Source organism: Ambystoma mexicanum, chromosome 12 (assembly GCF_040938575.1).
Source record: "Ambystoma mexicanum isolate Mex_15411 chromosome 12, UKY_AmexF1_1, whole genome shotgun sequence".
Taxonomy (NCBI): domain Eukaryota; kingdom Metazoa; phylum Chordata; class Amphibia; order Caudata; family Ambystomatidae; genus Ambystoma; species Ambystoma mexicanum.
The window spans coordinates 516113278-516126979 of NC_090936.1; the positions used below are offsets into that span (position 1 = coordinate 516113278).

General features: G+C 47.9%; 1 protein-coding gene across 2 annotated transcripts in view; it reads left to right on the forward strand.

Moving 5' to 3' along the window:
• Window positions 1–13702, forward strand: part of MRPS33 (mitochondrial ribosomal protein S33) — a 70400-nt gene that overhangs the window by 23398 nt on the left and 33300 nt on the right. The window contains exon 1 of one of the 2 annotated variants that reach the window (XM_069628801.1): window positions 9019–9084. The exons of the other annotated variant lie outside the window; for it this stretch is intronic. The gene's annotated coding sequence lies outside the window, so the exon portion shown is untranslated. Of the gene's footprint in view, window positions 1–9018; window positions 9085–13702 lie in introns of those variants that run through there. 2 annotated transcript variants of the gene reach the window in all.

Genomic DNA, 13702 nt, shown 5'->3' on the forward strand with positions numbered 1-13702 from the left:
GTGCTTATTCATATGGGGGTGAAGGGGTTCTGGCAGTGCGCCGGGTCAGGGAAAGTTTTTGGAGCCCTGACCCATGTAAACCCCTGCATGTGTTTAATATGGGGAAGCATATCTACTGGGGTAATGTATACATTGTGTTGAGCAGTCTGTGCGCATGTCCTAAGGGAGGTGTCATTGCTCGTGAGGATAGATGCAAAGAGTGGAGGTGGTCAAAAAGGGGACGGAGCCAGGGACCATGGTTGGCAGTGTGTTAATGTTCTCAGTAAGATTAGAAGTATCCACACTTGCCTAACCTACCCCTGTGAAGGGATGAGCTAACTGAAAAGTGAGGAGCAGGACAGCTCTGAGCGAGTGAAGAATCTGTCTGGTGCTAGCGGATCTGTGATGGAGCAGGGTGAGCGTAGGAACTGTAGTAATAAAAAGTCTGTGGCTCATGAGGTACAAGTAGGTTCCTTTATTAAGTCTTGTTCACATAGGTAAACATAGGTATCATGCCATGTATTGTATTCATGTTCCATGTTGAGTATCCTAGGTCTCTACAGATGCATATGTAAGACTTGCTATGTTTATATTAAATACGAAATTGAATAGCATACATTCTGAATTTGTTTTTCAGTATTGAATGTATTTTTCAACTGGTCAGGCTCCCCACATGACCTTACTCAATTGTTTTCTATAAATGTTTACCTACCTGGGTAGAGCAAGGCATTAACCAGGCACCATTTGTTAAATACTTGGTCACATAGGTTACAAGTAAAGGGGAAGGAGAAGGCCCACTGGTCCCCACGACCCAGGTAGCTCTTCCAACTGTAACTCCTGGAGCCTCTTGCATTACAGCACTCACTCTGACATCACAGCTACAGGCTCACCAACACGAAGGGGAGGGAAGGGGAGGGAAGGGGAGGGAAGGGGAGGGAAGGGAAGGGGAGGGAAGGGGAGGGAAGGGGAGGGAAGGGGAGGGAAGGGGAGGGGAGGGAAGGGGAGGGGAGGGGAATACGAGACACTACACACCTCCCTTTTTCCCCACAACAAAAACCTAGAGGAATCAGGTATGGGGATGGAGCAGGATATCACACACCGCCCTCAACCAAACGCAGAACCATGAGTGATCATACCCACGTCCGAGAGAGATGGAGAACAAAAGTTCAGCAGACACACTACTATCTGGTAAGGAGTGAGGGACAGATGGGACTAAAAACAAATGTCCCAACCGAATGGGGACCACATAGACAGATGACCCACACTTATTCAACGACCGGGTGAGGAAACGCCCACACACACAGGACTACACATTTTCTGGAGACCAAAACAACACCACTCTCTATATTCACACAACCTGACTAGCCATTGAACGTGGAAGCCAAGTTAAATATATTAAACATATCAACACAGCATACACCATATCCATGCATGTATGCACAGACTCATGTCTAGAACAAAAAGGGGCACATTTACCCAAATGCATGACCTTAATGGCATTAAGGACTTTTCCTAATCAACATTTGGTAAACCCCCTTTTTATTATCACTAACTCCTGGAACCTCTTGAATATGATATTGTATTTATAACGTGCCTATAAACAAGTGTTTCAAGGCGCGACGAGGCAAGGGAGGGGAAACAAAGGGAGGACAAGACAACAATCTTACTAGGCCTAGTGACATTGAGATCATGCAAGTGCAGGGGATTGGGAAGGGGGAAAGGGCCAGGGGTAGGGGAGGAGGAGGAAGTGCAAGACACAGGATCAAAGAACAAGTAGTGCGGCTAGCAGGTGGCAGTGCAAGGTTAGGTGCAGACAACAAGTGTCTGATAAGTGCAGGTAGGAGGGACTGGTGGGATGCAGATACAGACCTAGTGCAGGGTTGGCAGGAGGCAGTGGGGGGAAGGGACATGAGCCAGTGGTTCAGAGGGTAGCCAGGTAACCAGTATCAGACAGGAGATAGGCAGGGAAGAGGAAGAGAGAAGGCTGAAGCAAAGGGGAAAGTCTTGAGATGCTTCTGCTCAAGTTTCAGAGAGGCAGGGAGGCTGTTCCAGAGGGAGGTGCCAGCCAAAGAGAAAGATCTGCCCCCAACTCGTTGTTTGGAAAACGACTGACGCTCAAGGAGTTCGAGGTGGAGGAGTGAAGAGCTTGTGTAAGAAGATACCTCTGAAGAGAAAGTTGGAGGTATTGTGGTCCCAGGCCCCAGAAGGCCTTGTGGACAATGCAGAGAGTCTTGAACTTGATCTTTTCTGGGCTGGAGAGATACGATCCTTGGTCTTGAGGCCAAGGACAAGACTCGCAGTCATGTTCTGGATGAATAGAGTTGCAGAGGACGGAGAGTAGAGGCAGGCAGATTTAAAAAAGAGGCTGTTGCGGTAGTCCAGTTTAGAGAGAACCAGAGCTCTGGGGAAAGGAAGAATACCTCTGAGGAGGTGCACTTGGTAGTTTGACTTCTTGGAGATGTGAGGAGAGAAGGAAAGTGCGGAGTCGAAGATGACCCAGAGGTTCTTGGCCTCACAGCTAGGAGCAGGAAGAAGGCCAAGTGAGGTCGGCCAGAGAATGGCAGAAAAGGAAGGTGCAAGTGTGCCGAGGAGGATCTAGGTCTTACTGGCATTCAGGCAGAGATTGTTGGCGGCACACCACTCCTAGATTGCGGACAGACAATCCGGGATGAGAGAGGGGGAAGAGGCAGCAGAGGGGAGCCTGAAAGCGAGCAGAGTGTCGTCCGCATAGCACTGGAAGTTGGAGCAGAGAGCAGCAATGCGGTGGGCAAGAGGTGCCAGGTATTGGTTGAACAACCAGGGAGAAAGGTTAGACCCCCCCCTGGGGAGAACCACAGGTGGAGAGAGATGGAAGAGAGGAAGGACCCAAGTTGGACCTCGGAGGGTCAGAGAGGCAAGAAGTCAGCCAGAAGTTTCCACTATGTTACCACTCACTCGTTCTAATAATAAAATAATCAATAGGCTTTTATTTTATCTGGTAAATCTAAAATAGCTGAAGAATCAGACGATCTAACCCTTAACGGTAGATTAATTCTGATCCCGCCAATTTCCTCAGACATTTCCCCTGGGGTACTCAAAGTTAACTTGGAGTTGACGTTGGCGGGGAACCCCAAATTTTGAATTGATTTAAATAGTAATCCATTGGAAAACCCCCAAAAACAATTTGAGCATTAAAATACCCACCCAAAACAATGCAATAATCGCATGGCATGCTCAATTTATTTCCTGTAGCTTTTTCATCTAACACCTCCAGGCACAGTGTCTGTACATCACCAGCACAACAGTTATAAATGTTAAAACAATGTCCCTGTCCCTTCTTGGAAGAGTGGAAACTAACAATTTGAATATTTCTATTTGAGCACTGCTCGAGACGAAAGACCACCTCCTAATTAAATTACACCATTTTCACTAATCTACCTTTTGCATGCCTCCTTTATGAAGGGGTTGTCTGTGTAAATAAAGTCAGATGACCTGATTGGCGTGGAAAGGTTTCCTGCTGTAAAATACCATTGAATTCTGACGCAGAGGATCAACAGTCGGGATCACCCAGCTTGGAGCTTAAACTTGCAGTATTCCACAAAAGAGTCGACCACTTTGATTTCCAGTTACAATTTAAATGTTACCCTTTATTATCCAAGTTGTAAACTAAGGTATGCCAAAGGACCGGGGTTCGTGCTACGCAATCACCGTTCAGCAGAGTACCCAGGGCCCAACAAACCCTCCCTGGCAAAGACGGAGGACTTCGACAAGGGCAAGTTAGAACTGTCCTTTATTATCCAAACAGAGGGGGATCATACAGGAAAACAATAATGCTCCAGCAATCACAGCTCCTGAGCCTGTTCAAGAGTTTTTGTTGGCACATGTCACAACTTGGGGCTCTTTTGCAAAAACCTAGGAGCTTACATTATTGGGCGGCTGGGGTGGTATTACCTATAGCGGGCACTTATAGAAGTCACCTAACTGGTCCTCTCATGTCAGATGGTTTCGCCTGAGCCTTCCCCCAAAAACGTTCCATTACATTGTTGCAGGGTCACCATTGGCCCTTGCCCCTCACCATCCACCCCTGTATTTGGCTTCCCTGATTGGCCTGAGTGGGTCCCGTCAGGCCTGGGACCCTGCTCTGTTCACAGCACTCTGTGTACCTTTCCAAGGTAGTGAGAAAGACTGTGTTCCCATTGTTGTAACAAGTATAACCATCTTGCCTTAGAGTGTCTGCAGGTTGCAACGTTTCAAAACCACACACATCACTTCTTTCCTGCTTCGCTGGGAACAGCTCCTCTTCCCACCACGGGTCAATGATCATTGTTCTGCTTGGCCGGACCACGTGGGTGACGACTGCAAAACTGGGCTTTTCGGCCTGCTTTTAGTTGGGATTTATTATGCTATTTTGCGGGTGGCTCCCTGTCCTTGGAGCTGAGAATGTTCTGCTTGGCTCTGACCTTGACTACAAGCCCTTGCCTGGTGCTTTGTGCAGCCTAATTCTGCGTCTCCTCACCTCTCATTCTGAGGCCCGTGGTTTCATGTAACTTGAATATACTTATTCCAAGGCTTTTCTTGCTTCTCTATATTTTCCTGTTACATTAGTGATACGTGGCTCTTCAGGTTCCTTACATGACCCTGTAGATCCATAAGTTAGTTGCAATAAGCGTCTGCAAGCTTGCTCTGCATCTCTTGCTTGCGTTTCTGTGTTGGCTAATGAAAAACATCTGACAGTATGTAAATGTATCTGGCCTCTATCTACAGAACTGTGTAAGCGTGTTCTTCGTGTGTGCATATGTATGTCCGTGTAACTTCATGCATCGAGTTTGCTTCATGGCTAACGTTTCTATGTTGTGGTGTCACTAATGACGTCAGTACAGTTGGATATTTATCAGCAGTCAACCAGGTCTAGTGTTGATGCACCTGTATCTGCAAAAACCTCCGCTGTAGAGGGTTTGAATGGTTGTCTAAGAGAATGTCTGCTCGCATATGTAGAATGTACTGGCCCGCCTGGGGGCTGGCCAAACAATGACTGACATCTCTGGTTTCTTGCTCTTCGGGTTGTCATGCATATGGGGGTCAAGAGGGGCATTCCAGGGACCCTCTCTTTCAAAGTTGCTTCTAATCCTTCGATGGTTGCTCCCACTAAAACCATTTTGATCCGTGTGGAGCATATTTGAGGGCAACACTTGTTTATGCTTAAATATTTGAAATTCATGTTGTAGGGCTAAAATAAGATTGCCCATCAACCTTTTTTTAACAGTTGGAGCAGAACCTTCAACCAAAGAGCAATATGACAGTCAGAAATCGAGGTGCCAAACCTTGATCACACCGGGGATCAGTAAGGGCAGCAACCTTCTCCATTTAAGGGGGATGTCCTAAATTCAATAACTGATCACTTGGAGAGAAGGTTTGAAGTTTAAGTTTAGTGGCCAACAGAGCCACCACTAAATCATTAGCCAGAGTCTGCTTAGTAAAATCACATCTTTCCTCAGTTTGATTGTGAAACGGGTCTGCCTTGATATGACTGTGTATAACTGAAAGGCACCCCTTAACATGTTGGAGGAGCCAGTGTATGCACTTGTTACATAGGCCGCCCCGCCCTTGCAAAAGTCCAGTGACTAGTCCTAGGAACACTGGTCTTATGTTATTTAGCATTTATATAGCGCTCTATATATCATTGGTATGACCTCAAAGCGGTGGTAGGTTGAACGCCCTTGGGGGCCGTAGTCCGGTCAGTGGAGAGAGTAAGGTGTTGTAGGGTGCTTGGGTGCACCAGTTATGTGTGCAGCTGATGTAATTGCCTTGTGGAAGCTGCATCCCAGCAGTAGGTGTGGTGTATTGATATTGGTTGAATGTGTGCAGTCAGGCAGGTGAACACCGAGGCTGGGTTCTGGCTGCGTTAGACCTGTCGGACGCTTATGTTTGCAGATAGGCCAGTTTGCCATGGGGTATAGCTATGTTTTATTAGAGTGATGAGGTGTTCATGGGGTAATGTTCGTATTTGAGCAGCTAGACCAAATTGATCGAGGGATATAGCTGCACTCTATGTGAGTGGTGGTGTAGAGAATAGAGTATGCATAGTGATATGGGAGGAGAGTATTTGCGTTGAGTTATGATCTAAGGAGATGGATATTCTGCATTTCAGGTATGTGGTCGCTTCTTAGTGAATTGATAAGTGTATTCAAGGATGACATTGTTCGGGGTCTCATTGAGCATTAGTTATTGGGTTGCTATGGTTGAATTGCTTTAGAAGGACGTGGTTAGTATTGCGGAAAGAGCCACGTTTTCTGTTTTAGCAGGGTTCAAAATGAGGTGGTTTATTGTCATCCATCGATCAATATCGCGGAGAAAGATTTCGAGGTCGGAGGAGGGGGTTCGTGCCTGACTTAGGAGTTCTTAGGATAATTTGGGTATCGTCAGTGTAGTTGTAACAGGAGATTTTGTGCATGCAGATGATTCCAGGTAGTGGACTATGGAGGTTGAACAGGCAAGCAGACAGGCAAGCACCTTGGGGTACTCCAGTGTTCACAGGTCGAACAGTTGGGAGATAATGGGCGAGGAGGGTTATTTGTTTCCTGTTGCTGAGGAAGGAGGAAATCCATTTGAGAGCAGTGCCATGGATTCCTAAGGAATGAAGGCGGTCAAGAGGATTGAGCGGTTAAACTTATCAAAGGCTGTGGAAAGATAGAGGAGAATCAATGCTGTGCAGCCTTCAGAGTCTGCAGTGACCTTGAGATAATCCCGGAACGATCGCATCAGACTGGTTTCAGTTCCATGTCGCGGTATGAAGCCTGATTGTGCGGGGTCGAGGAGGCAGTTGGATTCTACAAAGGAGTTGAGCTGGGGGAGTATGCAGTCCGGGCAACGAGTTTTGCAAGAAATCTGGTATTGGAGATCGGTCTGTTATTCTTGGGGTCAAGCGGGTCAATGGATGGTGTTTTTTTTAGAAGTGGCTTGACATGCGCAATTTTGAAGGCACCAGGGACGATGCCAGAGTTGAGGTATTCGTTTAGAATGGCTCTTGCATGTTCACCAGGGCAGGTAGACGAGAATATTTCTTTCAGGACAGAGGCTGGGCAGGGGTGAAAGGGTGACGCAGAGGGTTTACTGGCTGATAGTAGGTCAAGGAACTGGTCTCTGGAGATGGTTTGAAGGAGTCAAAGGTAGGGACGTAGGGGTAGTGGGTTCAGGAGGGGTTGGTGATTGGGGGTGGGCGGGAGCTGGGACAGTTTGGTGTTAAGGAATGTTGTGCTGTCACGAGCGGTGTTGTAGAAGTGTAGGGAGAGGGAGCCGCAGAGTGATTGTGTGGGAGTGGATTGTGTAGAGGAGCAAGTGAGTTTTGACAAATTCAGATATGATCATGTGGAGTTCTTTACTGCGGTTGCCACAGTTGAGAATTGGTTTATTGTTATAGGCTTTTTTTGGCTTTTCAGATTTTGGCTTTGTAGATATGGTGGTGCATGGCGAACATGGATCTCCCGATATCGGTTTTGGATGCTCGCATTTGCATTCAAGGGAGTTGTTTTGTTTTTTGGCACTCCTCAGGAGGGAAGTGAACCATTTTGGGGACGGCCCATTGTGTGAGAAAGCGGGGCATGAGGGGGTGAGAGGAATTGAGTCATTAAGTCGAAGCCGTCGATGGTTAATTTTCTGTCAGGGGGAGAGTTGCAGGGGGCAAAGAAGCAGGGTATCGGCTAGGTTGGGGAGGATCTTGACTTGTTCCAGCATTTGAGATCCCTGCGGGGTGCCGGGGGAGGAGCTGGAGGAGGGGTCGGGGAGTGGATAGAGGGATGGCATAGTGGTCGGCCCAGCCAGATGAGTGGTTTGGGACGGGATAAGTAAACCAGGTCATGGGAGGTGAAGATTGCATCGAGGGTATGCCCACTTGAGTGGGTTGGACCAGTCGTATGAAGGGAGAGGTTGAGCCTGTCGAGACTATCAACAAGCCTATGAGTCACTGGGTTAGTGGGGATATCGAACCAGATATTAAAGTGCCCTACGAGTGTAAGATGGGTTATTTACTTGAATGGTAGCTATCGAATCACAGAGGTTGTTGGCGAAATGTCTGTCGTACCCAGGGGGTCTATAGATGAGGACGACGCTGTGGGTGAAGGTCGGTGGGATAGTTTTAGTAGTAGGGATTCACAGGAGGCAGTGCATGTCTGGGATTCGACGATTGAGACGGGAAAATGACTATTGAAGAGGACTGCCACTCTGCACCCTCTGGAGGGTCTATTGTGGGCAATGAGCGAGTAGCCTGGGGTGGGGGGGCTTCATGTGCTACGGGGGTCGTTGGAGAACTAGGTTTCGGTGATAAAAATGAGGTCTGGCTAGTCAGAAGATAGGAAGTCATAAATGCTGTGTCTGTTTCTTGCTATCGAGCAGGCATTAAAGAGGATGGAAGAGACTTTGTGAGGGGATGAGGATTTTGTCGAGCTCGGCGGAGTGTGAGCTAGAGGGGCATGGCTGCCCGGTAGGGTGGAGAGTGTGGTAGAGGCATTCTGCGGTTGCGCAGAGGTACAGAGGGGGGGGGTGGTTGCCTGTGGTGCCAGAGTGTCTGCTGAAAGGGTTGCGTCGATGCAGGGGTGGGAAGAGCAGGTGGGCGGAGGTAGGAATGTGAAAGATGACGGGTGGGTCAAGGGTGGTTGGGAGGATGCTGAGGGGTTTTAGGTGGGGAGCATTGGAATGGGTCTGGGGGAAAAGTGGGTTTAGGTGTGTAGGGTGAGAACGTAAGGAAAGTGGGTGGAAATTGAGAGAGGGGAGAGCATAGGGGTAGGTGGGAGAGGCTGGGAGGATGGGTCCCCTTATTCCTGGAGTACTAGATGTGCTAATTTTGCTTGCTACAGCTTCACTAGGGCGAGTACCACCCCCAAACTGAGGAAAAAGGTGTAGTATGAAGCAGTGTTTATCACAATTGCAGATAAAAAGGCACTTTTTTTTTTTTTTTTTTGAGTGGTGTCTTTCAACTGAGAATGCAACCTACTACTTCTTACATTCAAATGTACTGGTTCAGCTGGAGAGGGGGTTAATTCTTTATCTGTTTGATTACAATTCTAGGTACACGTAGCTGCTTCGAAGACTATTCTCAACCTCCCGTAAGTCATTATACTGGCCCCTCGGGAGGTAAGCCTCTTCTTTTTGTCATGGAGTTGGCTAGGCCCTCTCTACCCCTCAGGCCAAGCCAACTCAAGCACTACCACCTACCTTGTCGGTTATCCGACCCCTGAAGCGTGTGTCAGCTGAGGCTTTCGCTGCCCCTTTTTCACTGCCCTCCCACCCCCCCTTGGCTGACTCACACCCAGGCACATCCTTTTCCATGTTCCACTCTGCTATATCTGATACTCTCGATGCTGATGCTCTTGCCCCTGTCATGAGGATCCACTTGAAGCCCAAAGCCAAATTGCAACTCTTGGTACGACCCGGCCCTCGTCACCCTTAAACGCAAGTGCATGGTGGCTGAGAGGAAATGGAAGGATTCGGGTACGTCCTCTGACAAACTGGCCTGCCGCCTACTCCAAAGACAATATCGGCTCTCTGTCCGCACCAAGAAGAGCCCACATCCAAGCCCGCATCTCTGCAGGTTCTAACAACTCGGCCGAACTCTTTAAAATCTGCAAGGAGCTGGCCAATCCTGCTGCAGCCTCTGCATCTCCTGTCCCCTTCCAGGTCCTCTGCACGGTTCTGGCTTCTTATTTCGTCTCTAAAACTCAGGACATCCTGTCCTCTCTCTTCTCCCCCCTGCACCTTCTCCCTCTACTCCCTGCTCTTCCCTTGGCCCTTCTTCGGCCACCTCTCCTCCCTCCTTTTAAGCCTTTCCCCTGTTCTCCCCATATGAGATTTCTAGACCAGTCCAATCTATGAAAGTCTCGTCAAAACAGGTTCACCCCTGTTCCTCCAAAACCAACAAAAACCACATTGACACCCTGGCTCCTGCTCTGGCTGACTTCTGCAACCACTCCTTCGGCACTGGAGTCTTCCCTTCCCCCCTGAAGCACTCCCTTGTGCACCCTCTTCTTAAACCCTCTGCCGACCCTTCCTGCCCGGCTAACTATTGCATAATCTCCATCACTCCTTTCATGGGCAGACTCCTGGAAAAGCTGGCCATCTCCCAGCTTAATCGTCACATTGAATCTATTGGCTGTCTCCACAACCATCAGTCTTGCTTCAGAAATGCCAGAAGCACGGAAACTGCTCTCCTGAACATCAGTCCAGACCTGCTCTCCAACTTGTTTCCAACACCCCTTGTGTCCTCATCTTACTTGATCTCTCTTCTGCCTTTGACACAGTCAACCATGCCATACTGCTCAACCGTCTCCGTGATAACCTGGGTATCGCCGATCAGGCACTGGCTTGGCTGACCTCTTTCCTCTCAGATTGACCCTCCCAGGTCCAACTTGGGTCCTTCCTCTCCTCTATCTCTCTTCCTGTGGTGTTCCCCAGGGGTCTAACCTCTCCCTGGTTGTTCAACCAATACCTGGCACTTCTTGCCCACCGCATTGGCGCTCTCTGCCCCAACTTTGAGTGCTATGCGGATGACACTCGACTCATTTTCAGGCTCCCTTCTGCCATCTCTTCTCCCTCATCTCTGACTGTCTGCTATACAGGATTGGTGTGCCGCCAATGATCTCTGCCTTAATGCCAGTAAAACCGAGATTCTCTTCATCGGCACACCTGCTCCCTCCTTCCCTGTCTGTCTGGCCGGCCTCTCTTGGCCCTCTTTCTGCTCCCACTTTCCTTCTCTCCTCACATCTCTGACGTCTCTAAGAAGTCACACTACCAGCTGCACCTCCTCAGAGGTATTCGTTTCCTCGCCTTTCCCCCAGAAGCTCAGGGTCTCCAGAGCACTGGTTCCCTCTAGGCTGGACTACTGCAACAGCCTCTTTCTAAATGTGTCTGCCTCTACTCTCCGCCCTCTGCGATCCTCCAAAACAGGACTACGAGACTTGTCCTTGGCCACAAGCCCAGGGATCGTATCTCTCCAGGACTGAAATCTATGCTCTGGCTCCCAGTGGCGGCGAGGATTAAGTTCAAAACCCTCTGCATTGTCCACAAGGCCTTCTGGGGCCTCCATACCTTCAACTCCCTCTTCCTAAATATCTTCCCTCTTGAGCACTTTGCTCATTCGCCTCCAACTCCCTCAGGGTCAGTCGCTTCTCCGACCAACAAGTTGGTGGTAGAATTCTTTCTTCTGCTGGGGCCTCCCTCTGGCACAGCCTCCCTGCCTCTCCGAAACTTAAGAAGAACCATCTCCGGTTCCGAAAGCACCTCAAGACCTTCCTCTTTGCTTCTGCTTTCTCTCTTCCTCTCCCCTGCTGATCTCCTGACTGAAACTGCACTGGTTACCTGGCTACCCTCTGAGCTCTGGCCCGGGTCCCCTCCCCACCAGTTGCACACCTGAACTGCCCCCCTTTGCACTCTGGGACTGTTTCTGTATCCCTACAGCATTTGACACCTGATGTCTGCACTTACCCTTGCTACCAGCTGGCTGCACTTTTCTTTATTGTCTTTATTTATTTTACTGTCCTATGTATTGCACTGCCCCACCCCATTCCCCTCCGCACTTTTCCCTTCCCGCCCTCCCCTGCACTTGCACAATCTCAATGTCACCTGGCCTAGTAAGATCGTTGTCTCTATCTTCCCTCTGTTCCCCCCTCCCGTGCCTCATCGCGCCTTGAAACACTTGTGTATAGTTGCGTTATAAATGCCATATCATATCATGATCTCCACCTTTTATATAACTCCGGACAGACTTGGCATCAGCATGAAGAGGGCCCACTATTCGGCCCTTTTAATTCATCTGTGTCTTCAGTGTTTTCTAGGGCTCATTAGACTCCCGTTCATGGGGGGAAAATCCTTTCATAGCGTCACCACACAATAACATCTGTAAAGGTAAAGTTGCTTTTTGAGAACTTATACAAAACTCAGGTGGAATTACACCCATGAAAGTGTAAGCCACGGTTGTTATCAGCTAGTGTCCTCAAAGGGGAGAACCTGCTTTAAGAAACACCTCACACCACAACAAACCTATCCTCGTCATTCAATTCAGGGGACTCATCAACTGCTATTAGGGTGGATGACTCTCGGGTTAATGGGTGGTGTACCTCAGCTGGTATCGCAAGACAACCACCTCCTGCTCAGGAGTCCTTGGTGCCTCAAAATGGACTAGGGGGTCTTGCATTACTTCATGATATAATACATACAGTTTGCCTAGTGCTTTTAACAGATTTTTAAAGTTGTTGGAGCCAGCACAGGTGTCTACTTATTAATAAATGGTTTCGGCTTGAAATCTACCAGTTTGACATTTACGTTTACCTAAATTCATTAAGAGATTATGTTCCACTGATGAGAAAATCTGCCTCAGTAATAAGCATGGTTAACATAGAAATATTTTTATGCTTTTGGGCTGGTAACTGATGTTCGTCTTCCGTGTCACTATTATACACTCGCAGCAATAAATAGAAGTATAAATATAATAAAAAAACCCATTGATGAATCAAGTATAAATCAGAAAATGTTTCCAAGAGATTTTCTTAGCAAAAAAGATTGCTATACCCGCTGCTCTCCCCAATTAAAGAACCTCAAAATCACAGGGCCCTAAATTCCACATTCATTTCTTTGTTCAGTCGAATGGTATTGGAAACCACTGCAAGCTGTATATCTTAATAGGCGCTGTATATTCAGTATATACAATCCTGGTGCCTGGGCTCGTTAACCAAATTTTACTCACTAGGGTTCCGCCTGAAACACGATGTAACGGCTACCAGAACTTCACGTTGCTATGCAGCATCTTTCCAAACATGTAGAAATCCTTCAAAGCAATAAAGGAGGTTGGCAGCCTAGTTCTTGCTGCAAACCTTTCACTTCTTGCTAGGTTGCAGAAGCCTCATCTTTTCCTAAGCAGTAAACCTGGTACACGTCTGGGTTCAAAATTAAGATTCAATGAGCAGGAGCTGTAGCTAGCATCACTCAGTAGGCAGGAGCTACCGCTGGGGAACCAGGAGCGAGAACACCGAGCACTGCAAATCTTACTTCCACGTGAGATGCACACTGTGTGATCCGTTATGTTTAGATGTGCACTAGATATGTCCTAATACTTCTTTATCACATTTTCAAGTACTTAAAGTTAACATCACGTGTGGAGTTTTATAAGACACTAGTTGGCCTGGCGTGCCAAAAGTAACTCCTGGTAGCTGTTGGTTTCCATGTGCAACCAAACAAGCATCTACAAGTTGGCAGATGAGGGAGAAGGGCCAGTCTGTAAAGTCCAGTCTATTGGTGAAGGTGGTTTGGATGAGGGGCTCCGGGGCTGCTATGAGATGGATGTGTTCTGAGAATCGTCAGCCTGCCTGTGCTCCAGTATGCTAGAGCAGTCACTGAGACCTGTTAGTAGTTAGCACAAAAAGTATCCATGTTGCCTAGAACTGGTGTACTGCAATAAAGATCTTGCTTTACACTGGTCAGTATGTCAAAAACACTCCACATTAGGCCCCACAGTATCCACACTGCAACCTCTGTGGTGAGCTTTTTGGCTTGCACAGATTAATACAAGTTTGTTTATTATCGATTTTATATGTACATTTTGAGTTAATGAGCTAACACAAGAGTTTATGTTAATGAAAATAACTTCTAAATAAGTAAACCACTATTAGGCACTCAAGTATTTTGTGAACCCACAAGCTCTAGTTTTGAGGAAGAGAAGCAATGCAAGGTGGCCTTGATGGCCTACTGAAGATGGGGCATG